The sequence below is a fragment of the Elaeis guineensis genome, chromosome 11, assembly GCF_000442705.2.
Source record: "Elaeis guineensis isolate ETL-2024a chromosome 11, EG11, whole genome shotgun sequence".
In the NCBI taxonomy this organism is placed as follows: domain Eukaryota; kingdom Viridiplantae; phylum Streptophyta; class Magnoliopsida; order Arecales; family Arecaceae; genus Elaeis; species Elaeis guineensis.
This window is the reverse complement of record NC_026003.2, coordinates 16,574,389-16,601,152: the sequence shown is the minus strand read 5'-3', so window position 1 is coordinate 16,601,152 and position 26,764 is coordinate 16,574,389. Positions and strand designations below refer to the sequence as shown.

Below are 26,764 nucleotides of genomic sequence, written 5' to 3'. Positions count from 1 at the left end.
AAAATATTCTTAATCAGCTTCAAAAATATTAATCTCCTTTTATGTTTCAATATTATATAATCATCAAAATCATTTCTTGGGTCAACAATCTTTTCTTTTTTGATGATTACAAAATATTGAGTATAAAAGTAAATAAGTAAAAGCTCAAGCTAATATAATATACCACTTTTAATTTTTGCAAATCATAAGAGTATCATAAGATAGAAAATTCAAATATTTGATATTCAAATATGAGATATTGCATAACATTCAAGAAAACAAACATCTCTTTAATAATTTTCTCTCTCATTTTATAAAAATTCAGAATAGATTAATCTCCTCCTTAATGTAATGTTGGAAACTTCTAGTTATACAAGATGCAATACAAGATGCAAAAACAAGATGCAAAAACAAAATGCTCCCTCTCAATTTATTGCTCAAATTTTTTTTGCTCAATACTTCTCTCCTCCTTTTTGTCATCAACAAAAAGAGCCAAACAAGGATACCAATATGAATAATAAAAGTGATACCATAAAATTATATCATTATAAATGCAACAGGGATAATCATAAGTAAGCATGCAAATGATACCAAAAGATTTAAAAAAGATCACATATTCCTAATTCTCCTCTAATTATACAAAATCTATCCTCATTTAAAAGTTTAGTAAAAATATCTGCTAATTGATTATCAATGTAAATAAAATCAAGCACAATATCATTATTTTGCATATGATCTCTAATAAAATGATGTCTTATATCAATATGTTTAGTTTTTGAGTGCTGAATTGAATTTTTAGTTAAATTTATAGTATTTGTATTATCACATCTTATAAAAAATTTATTTTATTCAATACCATAATCCTTAAGTTGTTGCTTAATCTAAAGAATTTGCTTTTTGCTAAATCAAAAAATTAAGTTCAATCCAAGAAATTAGCATGTACTGTTTGTACTTTTTCTATCAATTTTACATCCACCATAATCAGTATTAGAATAATCAATTAAATCAATATAAGAATGCTTAGAATACCATAAGCCTAAATTTTGAGTATCCATCAAATATTTAATAATTCTTTTAACAACAAGTATACGAGACTCTTTAGGATTAGATTAAAATCTAGCACATATACATATACTAAATATTATGTCTGACCTACTTACGGTAAGATAAAATAAAGATCTAATTATACCTCTATAAAGCTTTTGATCTATATTTTTATCATTTTCATCTTTATCAAGTTTGCATGTAGGGCTCATGGGTGTTTCAATTGCTTTCACACTCTCCATCCCAAATTTTTTGAGTATCTCCTTGATGTACTTAGCTTGGTTGATGAATATTTCTTCCTTTGTTTGTTTGATTTGAAGACCGAGGAAGAAATTCAACTCTTCTATCCTGTTCATTTTAAATTCTCTCTGCATTAGCTTAGTAAATTCATGGCAAAGAGTTTCACTAGTAGCTCCGAAAATAATGTCATCCACATACATTTGAACAATTACCAAATCAGTTTTTTTTCTTTTTAAGAATAGAGTAGTATCTACACTACCTTTAATAAAATTATTTTTAAGCAGAAATTTACTAAATCTATCATACCATGCTCTTAATACTTATTTCAAATCATATAAAGTTTTGTTAAGTTTGAAAATATGATTTAGAAAAGCATGATTTTGAAAGCCTGATCGTTATTCTACAAAAATCTCTTCAATAATATTATCATTAAAAAAAGTACTTTTAACATCCATTTGATATAATTTGAAATTCATGTAACAAGCAAATATAAGTAATAATTTTATAGCTTCTAATCTAGCTACAGGAGCATAAGTCTCATAAAAATCAATTTTTTTTATTATATTTTTTTATAACTAATCTAATTTTATTTTTAATGACATTATCATTTTCATCCAATTTATTTCTAAATATCTATTTTATTTCTATTATTGGATGGTCAATTGGCCTACTAATTAAGATCCAAATTTTGTTTCTCTCAAATTGATTCAACTCCTCTTACATAGCAAGTATCCAATTTACATCATTTTGAGCTTCCTCTATGCATTTGAGTTCAATTTGAGAAACAAAAATAGGATGATCATGGATACCTTTAAAAGTAAATCTTGTTCTTACCCCTTGTGAAGGTTCACCAATGAAAGTTCCTTTGGATAATTACGTATGAACTTCCACTCCTTCGATAAGTCATCATGCTCTTTGTTGATATTTTCTTCAAAGTTATTCTCTTGTTCATCATCTTTGACTTCATCTTCATTTTGATTTACATTATCTCCCAAGTTGAGTTTCTTCATCTCTTTTTCTATAATTCCTGCATCATCATCACTAAAATCTTTTTTTTTGAAAATAAATAATTAATTTCATCAAATACAATATGTATAGATTCTTCAACAATCTAAGTGTAGTTGTTGAAGACTCTATAAGCTTTATTAGATAAAGAGTATTCTATAAAAATATCTTCATTTAATTTAACATCAAATTTATCTAAGTTATTTTTACCATTATTTAATATAAAACATCAACAACCAAAAATATAAAAGTAACTAATATTAGGTTTTCTACCTTTTCAAAGCTCATAGGAGGTCTTCGTTAAAATCGATCGAATTAAAATTTGATTTAAAATATAACATGTGGTGTTAATAGCTTTAGCCTAAAAAATACTTTGGGAGACTCCCTTCATATAGTATGGTATGGATCATTTCTTTCAAAGTTTGATTTTTTCTTTTAACAACTCTATGGTATGGATTATTTCTTTCAAAATTTATTTTTTTCTTTTAACAACTCTATTTTGTTGAGGTATTCTTGATGCAAAAAAATTATATTTAACTTTATTTTTATTATAAAAATTTTTAAAACTTTAATTTTTAAATTTGGTATCGTGATCACTTCGAATACAAACAATTATTAAACTCTTTTCATTCAAAATTTTTTGATAAAATCTTGAAAATATAAAAAAATTTCATCTTTATGTGCTAAAAATAGAATCCATATAAATCATAAAAATTATTTATAATCACAAGTCCATATCTTTTTCTACCTAGACTTGCAGTCCTAGTAGGTCCAAATAAGTCTATGTGAATCAATTCTAAGGGTCTAAAGTTGAAACCATATTTTTAGATTTGAAAGATCTCTTAATTTGTTTTCCATATTAACATGCCTCACAAATCTGATCTTTTTCAAAATTTAGTTTTAATAAATCTTTAACTAAATCTTTTACAATCAACTTTGAAATAGTATTCATACTTATATGTCCTAGTCTACGATGCCACAACTAACTAGATCCTTTAATTTTGATATCCATTGCTATAAGGCATTGACCACTCTTCATGGCAATCTTATCAAGATCAATCATGTAGATGTTGTCACCTCTATATCCAATGAATTTTGCACCATCGTCAAAAGGACTAGAAACAATGCATAAAAAAATTCAAAAGTAATTTTAAATCTTTTATCGCATAATTGACTTATGCTAAGCAAATTATGTTTCAATCCATCAACTAATAAAATATTATCAATAGATATAGAGAGAATAATATATATTTTATCAATATCAATAATCTTTTCTTTTCAATCATTGCCAAATGTTACTACTCTTTTTTTCTTTCAAGAGTAATAAACTAATTTTTATCATCCGTCATATGTCTTAAATAGCCACTATCAAGATACCATCTTCTTTTCAATCCATGGACTGCAAAACACTCCTACAAAATAGTCAAATAGCAGATTTAGATACCCAAATTTTTTTGGATCCTTTAGAGTTAGTAACCAAGGTTTCCTTTGGAATTCAAACTTTTCTAACAAGTTTACCATTCAATTTTCTAAAATTATAGGAATAAGCCAACTCTACTATAGCAAAAACATATAACATTTATAGTAATATTTGAAGATGAACTTGTAAAGAAATTTTTTAAAAATTTTTGTTTATTGTTTGGATTAAAACCAAGACCGGCTCTATCAAAAATCACTTTTTTGATTACTTAAAATCATATAAAGTTTTTCAGAACTACAAGTAAACTTTTTAACCAAAGGATTAACATTTTTTTAATTCTTTCTTTAGTGATTCATTTTCTTCTAATAAAGCCTGGTTGTTTTGTAAAATATCTTCTTTTTCTTTTAACAAAGCTTAATTTTTCAGTTTTAAATCTTTGTTTTTCAAACTAACTTTCTTAAATTCATCAAACAACTCATGGAATGCATCTTGAAGTTCATCAAAAGTAAAGTCCAACACATGTTCAAATTATACCTCATTCTCTTATATCATGAGATACAAGTTAGCAAAATTTTGATTTTCATCATCAGTGCTAGAGTCATCACTATTACTCCATGTTACAACCATAGCTTTCTTCTTTGTCTTCTTGGAGTTCTTCTTAAAGTTTTGACAATCGACTTTAAAATGCCCGATTTTCTTACATTCATAGTAAATGGGCTAATTATCTCTTTCTTTGTCCTTGTCCTTGCTCGATTCTCCCTTGGCTATTGATTTCTTCTTGTAGCTTTACCTTTTTCTCTTCAAAATTTTTTTAATTTTTTTAGTAATTAATGTCATATTCTCATCATTAACATCTTCTTCCGATGAGTCATCATCCTCCTTTTCTTCTGTCGTAGATTTGAGGGCAATAATTCTCTTTTTTTTAACTTCATCATCATTGTGTTGCTTCATTGCAAACTCATGAGTCATCAACAATCCAAGTAGCTCTTCTAGGGGCAGGATATTGAGATCTTTTGCTTTTTGAATGGTGGTCACCTTGGCTTCCCATGATCTTAGCAAACACCTAAGAATTTTTCTCACAAGCTCATTGTTAGAATATAATTTTTCAAGACTTTTGAGATCATTTATAATATTTGAAAAATAAGTAAATATATTAGTAATAGATTCATTCGATTCCATTCTAAATAACTCATATTTGTGCATAAACATGTTAATTTTAGATTCTTTAACTTGGCTTGTACCTTCATGCACTACTTCGAGTCTATCCCATATCTCTTTTGCTGAGTCGTAAGTAGAGTGCGGTTAAACTCATTCGCATCTAAAGCATAATACAAGATATTCATTGCCTTGGCATTTAATTGGATCAACCTTTTATCCACTTTATCCCAATTACTCTCTGGCTTGGGAGAAGCAATGCCATTGACAATAATCATAGGTGTGTGAGAGCCATTGATTGTGATGCTTCATAGATCATAATCAAGTATTTGGATAAAGATACACATGCATGCTTTCCAATAGGTATAGTTAGAACTATAAAAAAGAAGTGGCCTACTAGTAGATTGCCTCTCGATAAGTGAAACTTCCAAATGAGTTGTCATTGATCTTTAAATTAAAATTAACTAAAAATCAAGCTTAATACCACTTGTTGTCCAGTTAGACAACCCAAGAGGGGGGGTGAATTGGATTTTCAAAGATTTAAGTGAGTATGTGCTGATTTTTTAAAATAACCTAAGAAGATACAGTGAATAGCTGCAAAAATAAATTAGTAAATACTAAACAATAAGTAAAGCAAGTAAAGATAAGTAACCTACATACATATAAGAGATTTTATAGTAGTTCGATGTACTCTAAGCACCTATATCTACTCCCCAGCTCTACTTGAGAATTTTTACTATAATCTGCTGATTATAGTGCGTTAATTTATTTTAGTTGGAATCACAAATAAATCCAATTGATTTTTCGAACTCACCAACCATAACCTTACAAGCCTTTCTCTAGGCTCACAACCTAATTTTCAAGCTTGGATTACACCTATTCTCCAAGTTTCAATCTCTTAAAACTTGTTACAGCAGATTTCAACAAGAACAAAAATTATAAAGCTCCTCAAAAGAGTAAATAAAATACTTTGAATGCAGCTTGAAGATCGCTTGAATGCTTCGCACGAGAATTCTCTCTCTTCTCTTGATAATTAGCCTCTCAAAGATTCAAGAACTCTCAGGTTAGGAGGTGGAAAACACTCTTCAAGGCATTAGAGGTTAAAAATAGACTATTTTCCTTAAATAAACTATTCTTGTAGTCAATTAGGCTTCTCCTTCATTAAAATAACTCTCCTTTCTATTTAAAGTAATTTGAATTCAAAAACTAGCCATTTCTAAATGTTGGGGATGGATTTCAGTCATTTGAATGAGTTTTGGATGCTTCTCCAACAGATTCTGTACAATCTGTTATGGCTGTCAAAAACAGTCGAGTCGACTCGAATAGTCCATGAGTCGGCTCAGATTCAGCATGAGTCAACTCGAAATATTCTCGATCTCAGTGTGCAAAAAATAACTCTCTGTCCTGTAAATCAAGTCGGCTCAAAATATTTTGGAATCGGCTCAAAAGTATACCAGCCTTGCGTACCACAACCTGCTTGTGTCAGAGTCAACTCGAAACATGCTGGAGTTGACTCGAAGTCCTCCACTCAGCCTTTTTTATTTAATTTCTATCCAAACTTGATTTTTCTTGATTCCAAAGTTTTTCAAGTGTTTCTAAATGATTTCAAAGTATATCATAAGGGTTTACTTCCTACAAAAATATTCTTAACTAAGCTTCAAAGATATTAGTCTCTTTTTATATTTTAATATTATATAATTATTGTGTATAAAATAATCCCAACCGAAGTTCATAAGAGGCCGACCCTCCCAGGATTCTTCTGGCTTCCGACCTTGTGCGGCATCTTTCTGAACTCCTTCGACTGTCCGAGCTTCCATAATACAATCCGGACTCCCCCAGCGGTCGACTTTCCACAGTGTCCTCCAGATTCCTTCAACGGACGAACTTTTATCGTGCCATTCGGACTTCTTCAATAATGAGCTCCTCCATTCATCGATCAGACTGCTCCAAATGCTCTCTGAGCTTCACTATCAGCCGATTTTCTACAGTGATCGACTATTCTCCGAATCTCTTCCAGACCTCTTCCTACCACGATCGACTTTACTTCGAACTTCTTTCGAACTTCATCAATGATCGAGCTTCTCCAGCAGCAGGACTTCTACAGTAACCAGACTCCATCCAAGTTTCTACAGTGGTCGATCGTCTTTCGAATTTCATCCGAGCTCCTATAAGAGTCAGACTCCATTCGAACTTCTACAGCAGGTGGATCCCAGACGAACTTTCACAACGGACGGGCTACACAAGCCGGATCTCTACTCTGAACTTCTATTGCAAGCGGACTTCATCCGAGCTTCTACAATAAGAAGTCTCCACCTGAGCTTCCACGGCAACCAATCTTCATCCGAGCTTCTGCAGTAAGCGGCCTCCTTCCGGACTCCTACAAGAACTGGACTCCGTTCGAACTTCTACAATAGAATTGAGTTCCAGATTCCTTTAGCGGTCAACCTTCCACAGTGTCCTCAAGACTCCTCCAGCGGATGAACTTTCGCAACGTCTTTCGAACTCCACTATCGGTCGACCTTCTGCTGGATTCCTCGTGAAACTAGATCTCTCCAGTGGATAGTCTTCAGACGGGCTTCTACATCAGATAAATTTCAGATGGACTTCTCTAGCAATCGGACTCCTGTCGAACTTCTCCAACAGAAAGTCCCCATCCGAGCTTCTACAGCAGATGACTTCCGCCTGCAGCATCAGTGCCCAAGGCATCCGACAACAGTAGACTCATCAGCAACCTCAGAAACATCCGAGCCTCTCTTAGATTGCTGAGACAGAGAGCCATTCCGCTCCATCAGACGTCCCAGCCGAGCTTCAACCGTCCAGCCCGAACTCTCTGGCAAGTCACGACAATGGATACTACCCCACTCTACCCTCCGTAACAGATTCCATGTGGCTCCACCACTCTCTGGCAAGTCGCGACAACGGACACCACTCCACTCTCCATAACAGATTCCATGTGGCCCCGAACGGCCCATTGACGCCACTACTCTCCATAACAAACTCCACGTGGCCCCGAACGGCCCACTACCAGGTAGTTACAAACGATGCTGTCAATCAGTAATGCTCTCCCGTCTATAAAAGGGACTTCCAGATACGTTTTTCTCTAAGCTCTAAACTTTATCTCGAAACTCTGCTAAAATTCCATTCGAGTGCTCCATTTCTGTTGAGACAGAGTACTGACTTAAGCATCGGAGGGTCTTGTCGGAGCACCCCCAACTCCGGTTTAGACTTCCCTTGCAGGTCCCAGTGACAGTCGCGATCCCCTCGACTCCAGCTTCTCCGACGTCGGCGAAATTCTGCGCCAACATAATTGATGTTAGAGGAAGGGGCTGTGTCTTCGCAGGACCCTTGTTCTTAAAGGAGCACTCAATGAGACTGTCTCCGATCATCTTTTTCGACATCTTCCTCTTCTCCTGTCAGATCCCCACCTGATGTCTCCCCGAAAGGCATCCATCAGGTGATCTACGACCTCCGTGGCCAGATCTCAAGGAGATCCGCAAGCTCCGACCTCATCTTCAGTTTTCCAGGCTCCTCCTCCTTCGATAACGGCAGTTGGCATGGAGCAGTTTAACTTGCTGGTTCAGCAGGTTATGGGCCTCACCGAAGTAGTGCAGGCCATGCAGCAGCAGCCGCAGGCATCTGTGCGGCTGGAAAGAGCATCATCGAAGTTTCAGAATCCGATGATCGGGCGGGCCACTTGGGCCAGTCGCCCTATCTTTTTCGAAAAGGGGAAGCAAAAGGAGGAGAGCCCTCCGTCCGATCATGATTCCACCCCTAGAGGGTCCCTACCTCTGTTCTACCAGAAGACCCTCGAGACTCACAGTCGGAAGGATCTCCTGGATCAAAGGATTCAAGAGATGAACCGACGGATCGAGGACCTTCGCCATGCTCCCCCTGCTTACGGTGAAGATATTTGTACTAACCCTCCTTTTTCTCAAATGATTATGCAGGAACCAATCCCGCCAAACTTCAAGCTCCCCCAATTCGAGAGCTACGACGGGACCTCGGATCCAGTTGACCACCTGGAGGCCTTCCAGACAATGATGCTGCTCCATGGCGTGCCAGACGTCATTCTGTACCGAGCTTTTCCATCCACCTTGAAGGGAGCAGCAAGAAATTGGTACTCAACACTGAAGCCGGGTACTATCTTCTTCTTTGATCAGATGAGCCAGCAGTTCGCTGCTCATTTCGTCAGCAGCTGGCATCTCCGGAGAGGTTCGGAGTCCCTCATCAACATCAAGCAGAAGGAGGGAGAATCCATCCAAACTTACGTCAACCATTTTAACGCCGCCGCATTGGAGGTCCGAAACTTGGACCAATCAGTCGCAATGGCCATCCTGAAGAGCGGTCTTCAAAAGAATGATCTTTTATTTTTTCTAGAAAAGAAGTATCCCAGGGACTTCGCTAATTTGCTGGCTTGGGCCGAAGGATATGCTCGAGCAGAGGAAGCCTTCAAGCTGAAGGATGAGGAGGCCGCGAAGGAGCGGCAGGCGGGTGAAGGAGCGGCAGGCGGGTGACTCCAGCAAGTCCACAGCTGAAAAAGGGCCGAGTGAAGCTTGGCCATGTTCTCGAACTCCTTCCGGACACAAGCGTGTCCGAACTCCTTCCTGAGCTCGTAGGCAGAGGAGCTCGGACCGCAGAGTTCGGTAGAGCTCTCCCCCAGGAAGATTCCACAGCTACGCCCCTCTCAGTGCTCCAAAAGCCCAAGTGCTGATGGAGGTCAGGGAGCAGCTGCCAAGGCCGGAAAGGATGCGCACACACCCCGAGAAGTGCAATCCTAACAAGTTCTGCCTCTATCATCATGACCACGGCCATGACACGGAGGAGTGTATTCAGCTCCGAGATGAGATTGAGGAGCTCATCAGATGAGGTCGGCTCGACAGATTCATTCGATGCCGGCCTAAAGGTAGGGAAGATCAACCGAGGGCCCTACCACAATCGGAGCCGCCAAGGAGGGAGGAACAGCCTGAAGATCAGCCTCCAATCGGGATCATCAACACCATCTCTGGAGGACCTCGATGGGGAGCAGGCCTTCCGCGACTATGGGATTCGAAAAATCTACGAATGTATTACCGATAACTTTGCTTTAAATAAAAGTTTCATATTTGCATATCTTTTTTTTTGGCATGAGCTTGCAACAACAGGGAGTAGCTCCTTTAGACAATCGAAATTACGAGTGTCAGGAACAAGAGGAGGACCTCATCCTGACACAAACAAAGGTCCGATTATTTAGAGATCGGATGGGGGGAGAGGCCCTTGCAACGGTCCTTATGCACCTCCACAGCCATGTTAGGAACATGAGGAGAACCTCATCCTAACATGAGCAAGGTCGAAGATCCGATTATTTAGAGACCAGATGGGGGGAGAGGCCCTTGCAACGGCCCTTATGCGTCCCCACAGCCATGTTAGGAACAGGAGGAGAACCTTGTCCTAATATGAGCAAAGTCGAAAGTCTGATTATTTAGAGACCGGATGGGGGGAGAGGCCCTTGCAACGGCCCTTATGCACCCCCACAGTCATGTTAGGAACAGGAGGAGAACCTTGTCCTAACATAAGCAAGGTCGAAGGCCTGATTATTTAGAGACCGGATGGGGGGAGAGACCCTTGCAACGGCCCTTACGTGCCCCTGCAGCCCTATTAGGAACAGGAGGAAGACCTCATCTTAACATGAACTGAAATTGATTGTGTCGGAAACAGGAGGAGAACCTCGTCCTGACACAAATGAAGATCTGATCGTTTGAGACCGGATGAGGAGAAAAGCCCCTCAGCAGCTCCTCTACACCCCTACAATCCCGTTAGGAGCAGAGAAAAAATCCTCGCCCAAACATAAAGAAAGGGAGAGAAAAAAAAGAAAAAGCGACGAGCTACACCAGAGATAAGAAAAGAAAAATGAACTACAGCCAAGACTCAAGGGACCTCATCTCAACGAGGAAGAAAACCCTTGTCAAAAATTTTTAGTCTCTAAGGGGGAGCCCAACACCAGCAAGAGAAAATAGACTTCCTCAAAGTAACGAGAAGTTCGGGCCCCAAGTTCGAACACTGAAAAGCGTTAAACTCGAATGGCCTCGAAAAGACCTGTGGTCATGAACAAAAAGGGTGAGCCAATACAACGATGACCAGGAACCTTCAAACAACATCAACATCGAACAAGACAAAAGACAAGAGAGGTTTGGTAAACGACAACACAGAGCAATATTATACAAGGTGATGAGAAAATTTTATTTTATTTCATTAGTAAATAATGCATTACAAAAGCCTTTGAAGGCCAACAAAAAAAAAAAGAAACAACCAGAAAAGAAAAGAATACATAGAATAAAAGATAAAAAAGCTCTAAGAAAGCTCGGCTTCTTCAGACTTCAGACTCTCGATTTCAGCTATTGTCAGGGATTGCTTTAAGTTCTCAACTTCTTCTTCAAGCCGAGCTCATCCGTGGGATCGAGAAGTACTCACGATCGAAGATGTACCACAAGCACGGGCTCTGGGCGATCAAGGTGAAGCTCGATGTCGGAAGGGGTGTCAACGGTAATGGCCGCCTGGGCAAGCATGACCGGGTCTGTCTCTTCTACCCTTGCCTTCTTCGCCGACCCAGAAGTTGCAGCACCTTTCTTCTTGTTGGCCTTGAGATCCTTGGCTAATATCCGAGCCGCTTCTGCATCCATATCTGCAATAAAAGAAGATCGGCATAGTTTAGAAACAGAGTGACGACAAAAGGTGGAAGTGAAAGTCGAAGCCCGATGCGGAAAGCTTCTTAGTATAAACAGAAGCAGTCGGGGGGAGGGGCGCTAGCCCAGCCAGTCGGCCCGAGAAGCTCCAGCTCGTACTCTGGAGGAACCCCGTACTGAATCCTAATCAGTGAGAGTTCCTCCGGAGTCAGAGAGCTGGGGATGGTATCTGGTACAAAGATCGGACGAGGTTCATCTACAGAACTAAGATTTTGGGGGGCTGGAACGGACGAACTCCTAGAACTGCTAGAGGAGGAAGTGTTGGAGGACATTTTGAATCAAGTGAAAACCCTAAAAAATCTCGAAAAAATTGGAAAAAATAAGAAATAGGGCGCTCGCAAAAAATCGAACAAGCAGAATGTGAAGGACAAAAAATAGAAGAAGAACAAGAAAGAGAGGAGTACCAGAACTAACCTAAGCTGGTCCGAAAGATGCAGGAAGGCAGTAAGGGTGATGGGGGTCGACCCGAAGAGTGCCTAAAACTGAGAGGGACACGCTGGAGGAAGACGAAGTTCTCGAGGAAAAAGAAGGACACCAACAGAATTCTCAGGCAAAGTGAAACCCCTGAAGGAAGGGAGCAGGTTTAAGTAGGCGATGGGGTCCGACGCAATAATGATTGCAGATCTCCTCTGGCCAATCTACAACCGCCGCATGTCTCACTCATCATGGCAGGCGACTGAAGGTGGCTGACAACTGACAGAATCATTATTGCGCCGTACCTAGAGCAACACTCCAGCGAGAATTTCGAAAAAATCTTTTTGGGTCGCCTCGATTTGAAAAGACTACAGCACCAACGCACCAAACGCCAAAATATCTAAAAACAATCGAGTACGAAAATCGAGGAAGGCAACTTCGGTTGTGAAAATTTTTCTATACTTCCTTCATTCGGAACCCGAACTCGGAAGTAGGGGGACTGGTGTTGGGTATAAAATAATCCAGCCGAAGTTCGTAAGAGGCCGACCCTCCCAGGGCTCTTCCGGCTTCCGACCTTGTGCGGCGTCTTTCGGAACTCCCCCAACTGTCCGAGCTTCCATAATACAATCCGGACTCCCCCAGCGGTCGACCTTCCACAGTGTCCTCAAGACTCCTCCAGCGAACGAACTTTCGCAACGCCTTCCGAACTCCACTATCGGTCGACATTCTGCTGGATTCCTCATGAAATCGGACCTCTCCAGTGGACAGTCTTCAGACAGGCTTCTACATCAGATAAATTTCAGACAAACTTCTCTAGCAATCGGACTCCTGCCAGACTTCTCCAACAGAAAATCTTCGTCCGAGCTTCTACAGTAGATAACTTCCGCCTGCAGCATCAGCGCCCAAAGCATCCGACAACAGTGGACTCATCAGCAACCTCGAAAACATCCGAGCCTCTTTTAGATTGCTGAGACAGAGAGCCATTCTGCTCCATCAGACATCCCAGTCGAGCTTCAGCCGTCCAGTCCGAACTCTCTGGCAAGTCGCGACAACGAACACTACCCCACTCCACCCTCCGTAACAGATTTCACGTGGCTCCACCACTCTCTGGCAAGTCGCGATAATGGATACCACTCCACTCTCCATAACAGATTCCACGTGGCCCCGAACGGCCCACTGACGCCACTACTCTCCATAACAAACTCCGCGTGGCCCCAAACGGCCCACTACCAGGCAGTTACGGACATCACTGTCAATCAGTTACGCTCTTCCGTCTATAAAAGGGACTTCCAGATACGTTTTTCTCTAAGCTCTAAACTCTATCTCGAAACTCTGCTAAAATCTCATTCGAGTGCTCCATTTCTGTTGAGGCAGAGTACTGACTTGAGCGTCAGAGGATCTTGTCGGAGCACCTCCAACTCCGATTTAGACTTTTCTTGCAGGTCCTGACGGCAGCCGCGATCCCCTCGACTCTAGCTTCTCCGACGTCGGCGAAATTCTGCACCAACAATAATCATCAAAATCATTCCTTGGGTCAACATAGGAAGCAGTTTCTTTCTAGCAAGGATGTCAAGTTTCTTCTCACTATATGGCCAAGCCGTTTATACCATAATTTAATAAAGGAATCTTGAGCCTATTTACCTTCGCCTTACATAATTTTACTTGCATCATATAAAGTATGCTTGATTTTTTTTCCTCCTACTACCACTAGAGAACCTTTGGTAAGCTTTTATTTTTCTTTATTAAAGTAGCAATGGTAACCTTCATCATCAAGTATTCTAAAAGAAATCAAATAGAGATAGATATGTAAAATATGTCTCACATTTTTCAACACTAGTGACATCCAATTCTGATTTTTAAGCAAATATCTCCTACACCGACAATCCAAATTACTTCAGTTTTGGTCCTGACACTATCAAAATCAATGCTAGTGTAAAATATGAAGATGTCATGTTGAGAAGTAACATGAAAATTAGGCACTCGAGTCAATAACCCAAGTATAATCATGATATATAAGGTTCACAACATCATCATCACAAATAATGGCAACATCAATATCATATGCAACTACTACTGTATCATTTTCTTCCTTCTTTTCTTCACCTCTCTCTCTTGATTGTTTTCTTTTAAATTTTTTGCACTCCCTTTTGATATATCCTGGCTCACCACAATAAAAATATTTCATCTCTTTTTTATATTTGGACATTTTTTTGACTCATTATGGTTATTAAAATTTTGCGAGTTTCATATTCTACTCCTCTCCCATCTTTCTGTAACCAATACTTCTAATTGTATAGTCATATCTTGTTCTCTTCTTTTGATTTTCTTATCAAGCATACTATCATTTATCATTCCTAATGTTATTATACTATTAGTAGTTATATAAACGATTGAATGATATAACTAAAGTTTCTTAATTGCCAAACAAAGAACTGAGCAACAACAATGTTTGCAACTCATCATCTAGCATCATTTTCATAGTAGCCAACTGATTTACTACATCCTAAAATCTACTCAAATGCTCAATAACTGAATATCCCTCCTTATACTTTATATTCGCAAGCTTTCTGATTATGAATGCCTTATTTAATGTAGTTTTTCACTCATCAAGACTCTCTAATTTCTTTCATAAACTATGGGCATTACTCTCATGGTAATATTATGAAAGATATTATCATCTATCTATTATTTGATCAACCTAATTGTCTTTTTATTTATTTTTTCCCACTCTTACTGAGTTTTCTGACTTGGTTTGGCACTATCCCCTTCAATCAAATCATATAAATTTTGGTAGAATAATAAATCTTCTACTCAGAGCTTCCAAATTGAGTAATTAAAAGACGTAAGTTTAACCATACTTCCATCCACATATTTTTTCATTTAATCAATACAAGAAAATTCAACTAGTAATGACCTGGATCTGACACCACTTCGTTAAAAAAAATTGGAATCAAGAAACAATAATACCAAAATTCTTTTTTCCCTCTTTATGCAATTAAATGAGATATCATTGAGCAATAATAATCTCTACGATCTCCTTAGGCAATTAATAAGCAAAAATAATCAACCAACCCACAAAAAGGAGGTACCACAATTTTAATATGGAAATTATTTTGATGTGAATCTTTCATTATTTAGAATAATGAAATTACTGCATATCTTCTTTAGACAATAAGAGGCTATATAAATATGTCATCAAGATTAAATTTTGGCTTCTACAATAAAAATAATCATCACTAATAAGATAGATTTTAATAATAAATAAAAATAGAGGACAGATCTCATCATGTGTGGATACTTGAAATAATTAATGAAAAAAAATTTTAAAATCAAAACTATTCAACTTGAAGCTCTCAATGTCTAGAATAATATATTAAAATTTTATTAAAATCAAGATAAAATCAGTTATCCGATCATCTGAAGAAGTAACATCATTTTTTCTAATTTTTTTTCTTATTCCTCCCTATGCTATCAGCTTTATTTTCTTGCACTATAGAGGACTCTGTTGTCCTAAAACCCCTTGGGACTGAAATCATGATCCACTTAGGTCTCTTCCTCCCTTCATTTTATTTCAATGTTGTGGGCTTCGTATGAGGAGGGACAACACAACAAGTTACTTTAGCAAGTGCCAATCCCTCTGCGCGCTTTATTGTGATGAAAAGCCCACCATTGATTGGCAATTAAATTGCTGGTCTAGAGGACAAATATTGCTTTAATTGCTGGTCCATATCCCATCTCCCCCCACATTGAAATTTCAATACTATCCTTCTTTCCGCTCTTCCCCACCCATCTTTGCACATGCTAAAAAAAAGCTTAAAGATCTATTCTTTTATGCATAAATATTATAAAAAAATTGATCAATTTTTTTATTGATCAATTTTTTCATATTTTTATATTTTTTAAAATATATAAGTTATTTTCTATGGATAGTATTTATCTATAAAATACAAAAAAAAATCTTATCCACCTAAAAATGACTAAATCATTTTTTCATCAACCAATAAAGTAGGTATTTAATTTTATTCCTAAAATATCCCATCTTTATTTTCAATACCTCCATCATTCAATGCCTAATAACTTAGTCATCTACTTTTTTTCAGATCTAAAAAGTATAAAGGATATCATGAAAAATATGGATAAATTTTAGCAACTTACTTTGAAAAATAGTAATACAAAAAAATAGGGGTAACAAATTTTGAAGTCATTTTTTCAAGTATAAAAGAATATGAGTAGATTATTTTTTTATTTAAATGTTATTTGAAAAATATTTATCTATAAAAATATAAATTATTAGATAAATTTTTTATTCATAAAAAAAATGAGTCTTAAAATAGGCAATAAAGTATTCTGGGCCTTTCAAAAATACTTTGTCCAGCTCAATAGCATCTTAGATCAGAATAGATTGTTGCTCAATGAGATCAACCAAAACAATCATGAGTTGAGAATCCCAACAACCTCAGTCGGGATGCGGGCCTAATCTGAGAGCTCAACAAAAACATCCAGACGTCCTCAAGTTTTATGCCAGCCTCTCTAACTCATTCACCAAGTCTATGGAGTCCTTGGAGGGATATTATCAAAATAGATCTTTCACTTTACTGATATCAATAACATAAACGAAAAATAAAGCATGTCAAGGGGCTTACCCCCTCCATTTCCTTTATTAAAATTAAAAAAGGCCAAGTGGTTGAGCAGTGAATATCACTTCGCTATTATCAAATCTTGAAGATATTGTCCTATTCATATTTAAGGGTATTAGTGTTGCCTAATACTTGTGATCTATCAGAGCATTAGAATAAATAATCTAGCTTGGCAAATAAATAGTGAGAAGCCATCAAGTAGTCGATCCTTGAAAGAAACCATCTTGCATCTCAACCACTCATCATCAACCTGTGGAACATGCTCTACTTGGCGTTGATCATCTCAGCACTGCGATCACTAAGCTTGGCAAAGAGAATGAAGCGGAGAATGAAGGGTTCACGGTAGGTGGTGCCCTAAAGGCAGATCACGAGCTTCTTGTGCTTAACCATGGTGACGATGCAGGTGGCATTGGCGTCATGGTCATGGGAGAGGGTGATGGCAAAGATGAGGGAGATGGAGGTGGGGGTGGCGAGTCAGCTGACGTTGTAGATAACGCAAGAGACGAAGCAGTTGAGAGCGACACTAACGACGATGGTGTCGAGCATAGTGCAGCAGTTGCAGGTGGAAAGGGATTGCCTATTCTTCCATCTTCTTAGGCTCAAGAAAGATCCAGTTCTATTTGGTACTCCTACTTTGTCATGGAGAAGTGATGATGATAGGGTCAGAGTAATCAGTGATTGCAGGCAAGTTACAAACAGAAAAAAATCATAAACGCTATTGTTATTTTCTAGAGGTGGCCGGGGAAAACGGTCAGTTGTAACTGAGTTTATTTCAACTCTAGAAGTTCGAGGCACAAAACTCTTTTGATATCTCTACAAGAGAAAAGAATATTAGACAGAATAGAAAGGAAAATGTTGGAAGGGAAAGCAACATTCCAAGACACCAACATGCCACTAAAGATGCAGCTCCATGACATGTCCTCCACCTCAGAAGCTCTCGACCTGTTCGATGTCTTGGACTGCAGAAGCATCGCTGCTCACATCAAAAAGGTCTAAGATAATTAATATGTTTATTCATCTTCTCATCTATAATCTTCTTCACTTCATGCCTAATGTCCTTCAAATCTTTTGGTTGCCATTCCTCTCAAAAACTTAATTTTGGTTGCAGGAATTTGATATGATATATGGGCTAGCTGGCAATGTGTGATGGGATCAAGCTTCAGCAGCTTCTTTACCCACATGCAAGGGACCTTCATCTACTTCAATTTAGAATCTCTCGAGTTCCTCAACTTTAAGGACTTTGCAGCATGATACATACATGGGTCTCTCTTTCTCTAAAGATGAACAACTGGGTCAAAATGGAAGAATAGCCCCCCAACATGGCTCTTGCCCAGGATGGGGTAGATGAACCCAGGGAAGAGCTTCGCTGCTTTCTTTAGCTGTCATGCCTCCGATCCGAGATTTTGAATCGAGGGTCATGCAACTGCCGCATACTCATAGAAAACTCTTCCCATAAGTATGCAAGGCATCTTATCATACTATCCTAAAATAACAGCGGAATAATTAGTCAACAATTTAAATCTAAAATATAACGACCTAAATTTTTTTCTTTAATATCTCAATAAATTCAATAATGATTCATAGGCCTTACATCAAATTCAATAAGACTTTCAACCGAAAATAAAAGTATAGAGATTCTGTTCTGATCACTCTTCCATTCATATCTTGTATCATCTTAATTCCTCAACATCTGTAAAAACAGTAAAATAAGAGGTAATGAGCTAGACAGCCCAGTAAGCAATGATCACTTTTCAACAGATTTCATCAGGCATTTAAGTAAATAATCATTTATAGAAAATAAGCATATAGAGTTCATCAATTCGAAATTAATTTTCAATTATGCAACATAATTCATGCCAAATTCATTTCTTTTTCGAAAATTCAAGTTTCTTTCCAGATTTTAATTTTTTTTCGTTCTTAAATTTTTTTCATCAATCATGAGCTATGACCACATTTTTCCTGTGGCAGGGTCATAACACCGCGTATCTTCTTGCGGTGAGCTGTGAATCATCTGGCAGCAAAGTCCTTCGAACCGCTGGTCTCTCTGACGGTTTGTCGCTGGTCTCTCTGGCGACGTAAACCCTCAGGACAAATCAATTGCCAACGTATATGCCCCCATTGGCAGGGTCCTTTACATAGTCAGGTTGTCAATTCATAATGTTTCTTATATCTTAATTCTTCATAAATCATATTTCATATTCTAATTTCGATAATAAAATATATAATCATGTAGTATCGAAATCAATCAATATAATGCATCATGGAATCAATGTGTTCAATCATGCTTCATCATAACATTTCAAATAAGATATTTTCATAACAAAATACCATTCATCCAATTCATGCATCGTTTTATAAATCATGTCAGAAAAATATATTATAATTTGCCAATAAATCTAAAAAAGTGAAACATTACTTACCTCGAATGCATTCCAATAAACTCACATAATTCTATAATTTTTTTCCCAAAATTCTGTTCGTAGATCATATTGCGATATCTCATGATCAAACATCCACAATCCTATACAGAATCAATTTCAATAATTAGAAAGAATACGAATACCATATTTCAATTATTTAGATTAGGTCCGATCATCTAATTTCATCTAATCAAAATCTAACTAGGACTTAAACGACCAAAGTTTGACTATCAGATCAAATCGGATAAGAAGTGATAGGATCGAGTTTCTTCATCGATTTCATAAATCAAATGGAGAGAGAAAATCAGAGAAGAAGAATTCATGAGGTACAATTTGAATTGATCAGGTGACACAATCCAACATTACGATTGATCCAATATCTCGATTGATGAAATCAACATGATCAAATCAAGTCATGGCTAGATCGGGATCATGGATAATTAAATTGATAAATATCGGATCTGATCAAGGTAAGTACCAGTACACTGTCCGACAACCATGGATCAAGGTTCTTCATTAGAATCAGATCAGGACTATTAAAAAAAATTTCTTCATTCACTTACCTTTTTAGAGAGAGAATCAATCAAGAGAGAATATTTAGAGAGAGAAAATTTATCTTGAATTCTTCAGACAATATGATTCAACAAATCCGATCGATCAGATCAAATCATGCTGAAATTATCATGTGGATAATTCAATAAAATTATGAGAAATAAAATCTAAAAAATATCTGATCTGATCAAAGTGGATGTCGGTGTACCGTCCGATGATCACAGATCAAAAATCCATCATGAGGATCATTTAAATTCATCATCATTCTTCTCAAAATTTAAAAAATCTTAGGAGAGAGAAATAACTTAAGAGAGAAATAGAGAGAGAAAGTCCAATTCTAGAGAGAGAAAATACTAGTTCAGGATGAAGGGAGAGAGGAAAGAGAGAGAAACTCTCTTTCTTATATTTTATTATTTATATCATTATTTATTAATTAATTTTTTTTTCTTTCTTCTTTTCTTTCTTTTTTTCTTTTTTTTCTTCACGGAAAAGAGAGGAGAGAAAATCCTATTTATTATTATTATTTATTATTATTTTATTTTTCTTCTTTCTTTTTTTTTCTTTTCTTTTTCTTTTCTTTTCCTTCTTCTTTTCTTTTTCTTTTTCTTTTCCTTCTTCTTCTTCTTCTTTTCTTCTTCCCGTGGGTTCCCTTGGGGCCGAAACAGGGGACCGTGAGGTCCCCTCATTGGAGTTCCGACCGACGGTGCAACCGACGTGGGGCGGCCGTTGGCAGGAGGGGGGCGACTTGACGACGAGAGGAGGGCCAAACCGGTGGTCGGCGGTGACCACCGGCATCGAAAAAATTTAAAAAAAAAGGACAAAAACAGAGGTTCTTCCGCAACAAAATCCGGCGACTCTGGTCGCCGGCGAGCGTGCACACCGGCATGGGGAAAGGGAAAGAGGGGAGAGGAGGCTTACCTCCGACGCCGACGAGGCTTTTCCGCGAGCAATTGGACGGACACAGTGACGGGTCTCCGTAAGGATTTTTCGGCGATTGCCGCCGTTTTGCCCCGAGATTTCTCGATGAGAGAGAGAGAGGAGGTTCTCCTCCTTAAATAAGGCCGGAGGGAGCTTGTTTCCGACTCCGATTAGAGCCGGTGAACGGAGGAAGAAGACTCCCTTCGGAAGTTCTTCTCCTCTATTTTCCTTTTTCTTTTCTTTTTTTTTTCGTTTTGGGCTTTGGTGGGCTGGGATTTTTACTCGGATCGGGCCATCACATTCTTCTCCTCTAAAAAAAATTTTGTCCTCGAAATTTTTCTTGCTTGAGTCTTCATAGTTTCTTACTTGAATCTTATCCATAAATATTTCAATATTCTAATTCTTGATATAAAATTATTCTTAAATCATTTCATAAGGAAAAAGTCAATACATCAATATCGATCTGAAACGAACCATTCATTTTCTTATTTATCAAGATCAACATCTCAAAGATTTTCAATATTTCAAGATTTTAAAATTATGATCTCATTTTCTGTAAAATTAATGTTCAATATCTCATGACTCAAATTAAAATCAAATCCATCTCTTGTAGGTAGAAGAAAATCAATGTCTTTATTTTGCATAAGAACTTCATTCATCATCATCATTCATTTTTTTTTATTTATTTCAAAATATTAACCACTCTTAATTTCAACCCATCATAAGATAGAAAAATATACTTCTATGAATCATATGATGACATCCCAATCAATCAAAATTCAAAAATATTTTTTTTTATTCGTACTTTCAAAGGTTGAAGATTTATCATTTCAATCTCATTCTCAAACTTTTGATATTTTAATTCTCGATACAACTTCATCATTAAGTCATTTCATAAGGATCAATATCATCAATATCACTATTTCTAGTCATCGAAATTTTCTTACTCAAACCCTCAAACTCTTAAATATTCTAATTCTTGAAGCAAATTTTATCATTAAGTCATTCAATAATAAAAATCAATAACTCAAAAATTGATCTAAATCAAAACTATATTTTTTTATAATCAAAATCAATGTCTCTATTCTAAATAAGTATATCAATTTGCTTTATCTAAATATTACTACTCTTAATTAATCGATTCATTATCAAATTAAATTATAAATAACTCCAATCTATCTTTTGTAGAACAATCGTCAATATCAAAAGATAACCTCAATCTTTTCCATTCAGTCAAAAAATAATAATGATCAAAAGAGTTCTAACTTCAAATTTCATTATTCCTGGAGATAAATATTTAGTATAATAATCTAAGATCAAAATCATCATTCGATAAACGATTTCAAATTCTTCCTAATAAATAGAGAATTATAAAATTCAATTTTAGGATATTCTAAATCAAAATCAAAAATCAAAGATCCACTCATCCTAGAATTAGGATGCTAAATATTTTTATAGCATAGTAGGTGGAAGTACTACTTTTAAAAATTACATTAGGATATCTAAAATGATTCAAAATTTTAAAATATTATTCTTTTAATATCAATAAATTTTTTGTATCAAACTATATCATATATCATAATTCTTTGACTCAAAGAATCAACATTCCTGACTTACTCAAAGTAATCTAGATTACCATGCTTCCGCTGCGCACTCTGATCTAACAATCAAAATTTCTTAGGTTCACCAAAAAAAAGTTTGATCAAATTATTTTTTTATCTTATCAATAGAAAAGATTTAAAATTTTAAATTTCAATTGAAGTCAAAAATTAACTTTCATTCTCATTCATACTTTTACTGGTGTACAATAATCTTGATTAACCCTTCAGTCCAATATCATATTTAAACCATCATATAGATTTACTATAATCAATGTGAATCAAATTTTAATTCTCATATCAATTCAATTCGATAATTTTCAAATCAAAAATCCTTATAAGTCAAATTAATAAAGAAAAAAAATCTTCGACGCTCCACCAAATTTGGACATAATCAGAATATATAAGAACTTCAAATATTATTTTTTTTTTCAAAAATTTTTATCATCAGGATCTTCAATATCTATCAAATATCCTTTCATAACATTCATACATCCTTCAAAAAAATCAAATCTCCATTTAATAGTAGATTCAATTAGGGACCTCGTTAACAAAAGCAAAGAAACTCCATATCAATTCCTAAATCCAAAATTTTTAAATTATAAATTCACATGATTTCGATAATTTTAAATAAATATAAATCAGATCTTTTATCTTAATCTAAAGATATAATTTTTTCATTAACAACTCAACAATAATATCAAAAAATCTCTTGATCAACTTAGATACGAAATCTTTAAATTGAAATTTCATACGCATCATGTAATCTCGAAGAGACATAATAAGATCTATTATCTAGATCTAAAGATGATGATTAAAGATTCCAGTACGATGAATATTCTACAACCTCATAATCAATTTCATCAATAAGAAATAGGTTTCTTTGCAATATCTCCAAATATGCATTCATCCTAATATGCTACTTTATATATGATCCACATATCAAGTTTACTTTCGATAAATATTCCAATCAAGCATCATAAAAAAAAATTTCTTAGCCCATTCTGGAACAATATTTTATTATCAAATCTTTATCTTGCTAATAATAGTCAACTTCTCAACTAGAAGTAATATCATAGTATTATTCTCACATCGAATTTGAACTTACGATTCACTTGAATAACCAATGATCAAATTAATAACCACAATGCACAATAAAATTTTATGTCAATCCTTTGTGATTACTTTCGATCAAGATCTAACTAATCATATTATGATCTATAGATTATCCATCATATTTCAAACTCCATATGTTATAATCTCTTGCTATCCTTTTATACATAATCTCAATGTTTAATCAAAATTTTTAAATATTTCTCCACTACAATCATCAAAGATCTACACTATAATGTTCCTAGTTCTATCCACTTATACCAATTCTATATCTGATTCTATGTTTCATAATTCATCCACTTATGCTCTGATACCATATTAATTATCACACCCCGACCCGAGATTTTGAATCGAGGGTCGTGGCAACCGCCGCATACTCATAGAAAACTCTTTCCATAAGCATGCAAGGCATCTTATCATACTATCCTAAAACAACAGCGGAATAATTAGTCAACAATTTAAATCTAAAATATAACGACCTAAATTTTTTTCTTTAATATCTCAATAAATTCAACAATGATTCATAGGCCTTACATCAAATTCAATAAGACTTTCAACCGAAAATAAAAGTATAGAATTCTACTTCTAATCACTCTTCCATTCATATCTTGTATCATCTTAATTTTCAACATCTGTAAAAACAGTAAAATAAGAGGTAATGAGCTAGACAGCCCAGTAAGCAATGATCACTTTTCAACAAATTTCATCAGGCATTTAAGTAAATAATCATTATAGAAAATAAGCATACAGAGTTCATCAATTCGAAATCAATTTTCAATTATGCAATATAATTCATGCCAAATTTATTTTTTTTCAAAAATTCAAGTTTCTTTCCAGATTTTAATTTTTTTTCGTTCTTAAATTCTTTTCGTCAACTATGAGCTATGACCATATTTTTTCCTGTGGCAGGGTCATAACACCGCGTATCTTCTTGCGGTGAGCTGCGAATCATCTGGCAGCAAAGTCCTTCGGAACCGCTGGTCTCTCTGGCGGTTTATCGCTGATCTCTCTGGTGACGTAAACCCTCAGGATAAATCAATTGCCAACGTATATGCCCCATTGGCAGGGTCCTTTACATAGTCAGGTTGTCAATTCATAATGTTTCTTATATCTTAATTCTTCATAAATCATATTTCATATTCTAATTTGATAATAAAATATATAATCATGTAGTATCGAAATCAATCAATATAATGCATCATGGAATCAATGTATTCAATCATGCTTCATCATAACATTTCAAATAAGATATTTTCATAACAAAATACCATTCATCCAATTCACGCATCGTTTCACAAATCATGTCAGAAAAATATATTATAATTTACCGATAAATCTAAAAAAGTAAAACATTACTTACCTCAAACGCATTCTAATAAATCCACATAATTTTATAAATTTTCTTCCAAAATTCTGTTCGTAGATCATATTGCGATATCTCATGATCAAACATCCACAATCCTATACAGAATCAATTTCAATAATTAGAAAGAATATGAATATCATATTTCAACGGTTTAGATTAGGTCCGATCATCTAATTTCATCTAATCAAAATCTAATTAGAACTTAAACGATCCAAAGTTTGACTATCAGATCAAATGGATAAGAAGTGATAGGATCAAGGTTTCTTCATCGATTTCATAAAATCAAGTGGAGAGAGAAAATCAGAGGAGAGAGAATTCATGAGGTACAATTTGAATTGATCATGTGACACAATCCAACATTACGATTGATCCAATATCTCGATTGGTGAAATCAACATGATCCAATCAAGTCATGGCTAGATTGGGATCATGGATAATTAAATTGATAAATATCGGATCTAATCAAGGTAAGTACCAGTACACTGTCCGACAACCATGGATCAGAGTTCTTCATTAGAATCAGATCAGGACTATTAAAAGAAATTTCTTCATTCACTAACCTTTTTAGAGAGAGAATCAATCAAGAGAGAGAATATTTTAGAGAGAGAAAATTTTAGAGAGAAAAAATTTTAAGAGAGAAAATTCATCTTGAATTCTTCAGACAATATGATTCAACAAATCTGATCGATCAGATCAAATCATGCTGAAATTATCATATGGATAATTCAATAAAATCTAAAAAAATACCTAATCTGATCAAAGTGGATGTCGGTGTACCGTCCGACGATCACAGATCAAAAATCCATCACGAAGATCATTTAAATTCATCATCATTCTTTTCAAAATTCTAGAAAATCTTAAGAGAGAGAAATAACTTAGAGAGAGAAAGTAGAGAGAGAAAGTTTAATTCTAGAGAGAGAAAATACTAGTTCAGGATGAAGGGAGAGAGGAAAGAGAGAGAAACTCTCTTTCTCATATTTTATTATTTATATCATTATTTATTAATTAATTTTATTTTTTTCTTTCTTCTTTTCTTTCTTTTTTTCTTTTTTTTCTTCACGGAAGAGAGAGGAGAGAAAATCCTATTTATTATTATTATATTATTATTATTTTATTTTTTTTTTTTTTTTTTCTTTTTTTTTCTTTTCTTTTCCTTCTTCTTCTTCTTTTCTTTTTCTTTTTCTTTTCCTTCTTCTTCTTCTTCTTTTCTTCTTCCCGTGGGTTCCCTTGGGGCCGAAACAGGGGACCGTAAGGTCCCTCGTTGGAGTTCCGACCGACGGTGTAGCCGGCGTGGGACGCCGTCGGCAGGAGGGGGGCGACTCGACGACGAGAGGAGGGCCAAACCGGTGGTCGGCGATGACCACCAGCGTCGGAAAAATCGAAGAAAAATGGGCAAAAACAGAGGTTCTTCCGCAATAAAATCCGGCAACTCCATCGCCGGCAACGTGCACACCGGCACAGGAAGGAAAGGGGAGAAGAGAGGAAGGGAGGAGGCTTACCTCCGACGCCGGCGAGGCTTTTCCTGCGAGCAATTGGACGGACACAGTGACGGTCTCCGTGAGAATTTTTCACGATTGCCATCGTTTTGCCCCGAGATTTCTCTATGAGAGGGAGAGAGGAGGGTTCTCCTCCTTAAATAGGGCCGGAGGGAGCTTGTTTCCGACTCCGATTAGGAGCCGGTGAATGGAGGAAGAAGACTCCCTTCGGGAGTTCTTCTCCTCTGTTTCTCTTTTTTTTTTTTTTTTTGTTTTAGGCTTTGATGGGCTGGGATTTTTACTTCGGGAGTTCTTCTCCTCTGTTTTTTTTTTCTTTTTCTTTTTTTTTTTTTTTTGGGCTTTAGTGGGCTGGAATTTTTACTCGGGCCGGGCCATCGCATTAGCACTCACCAAGGACTTGTACTCCAATTCTAGAGAGCCCTCTCCTCCGCCTTGACAACTTGCTATCTAGCTGCCTGCAATTCCCTCTTGGCCTCGCAGCCTAGAATTTGGCTGCCTCAACTCTGCCCTCCGTAGCCCTCAGCTTGGACTCCAACCTCCTTCTGATTGGCCATGTGTAGTACTATCTCGAGCTCCATTGCCCGACACCTGGGGACCAAGAAGCCTTGATCCACCAGAGCCATAATGTCAGCACCCTGCAAATGAAGAAAGGTTAGCACCAAAGTTGAACCCCTGAAATTAAATCGGA

At 36.1% G+C, this 26,764-nt stretch overlaps 1 pseudogene; it reads left to right on the top strand.

The window, feature by feature from the left end:
- Nucleotides 1–17,465: 17,465 nt before the first annotated feature.
- On the top strand, nucleotides 17,466–17,864 carry LOC109505012 (uncharacterized; annotated as a pseudogene).
- Nucleotides 17,865–26,764: the final 8,900 nt, after the last annotated feature.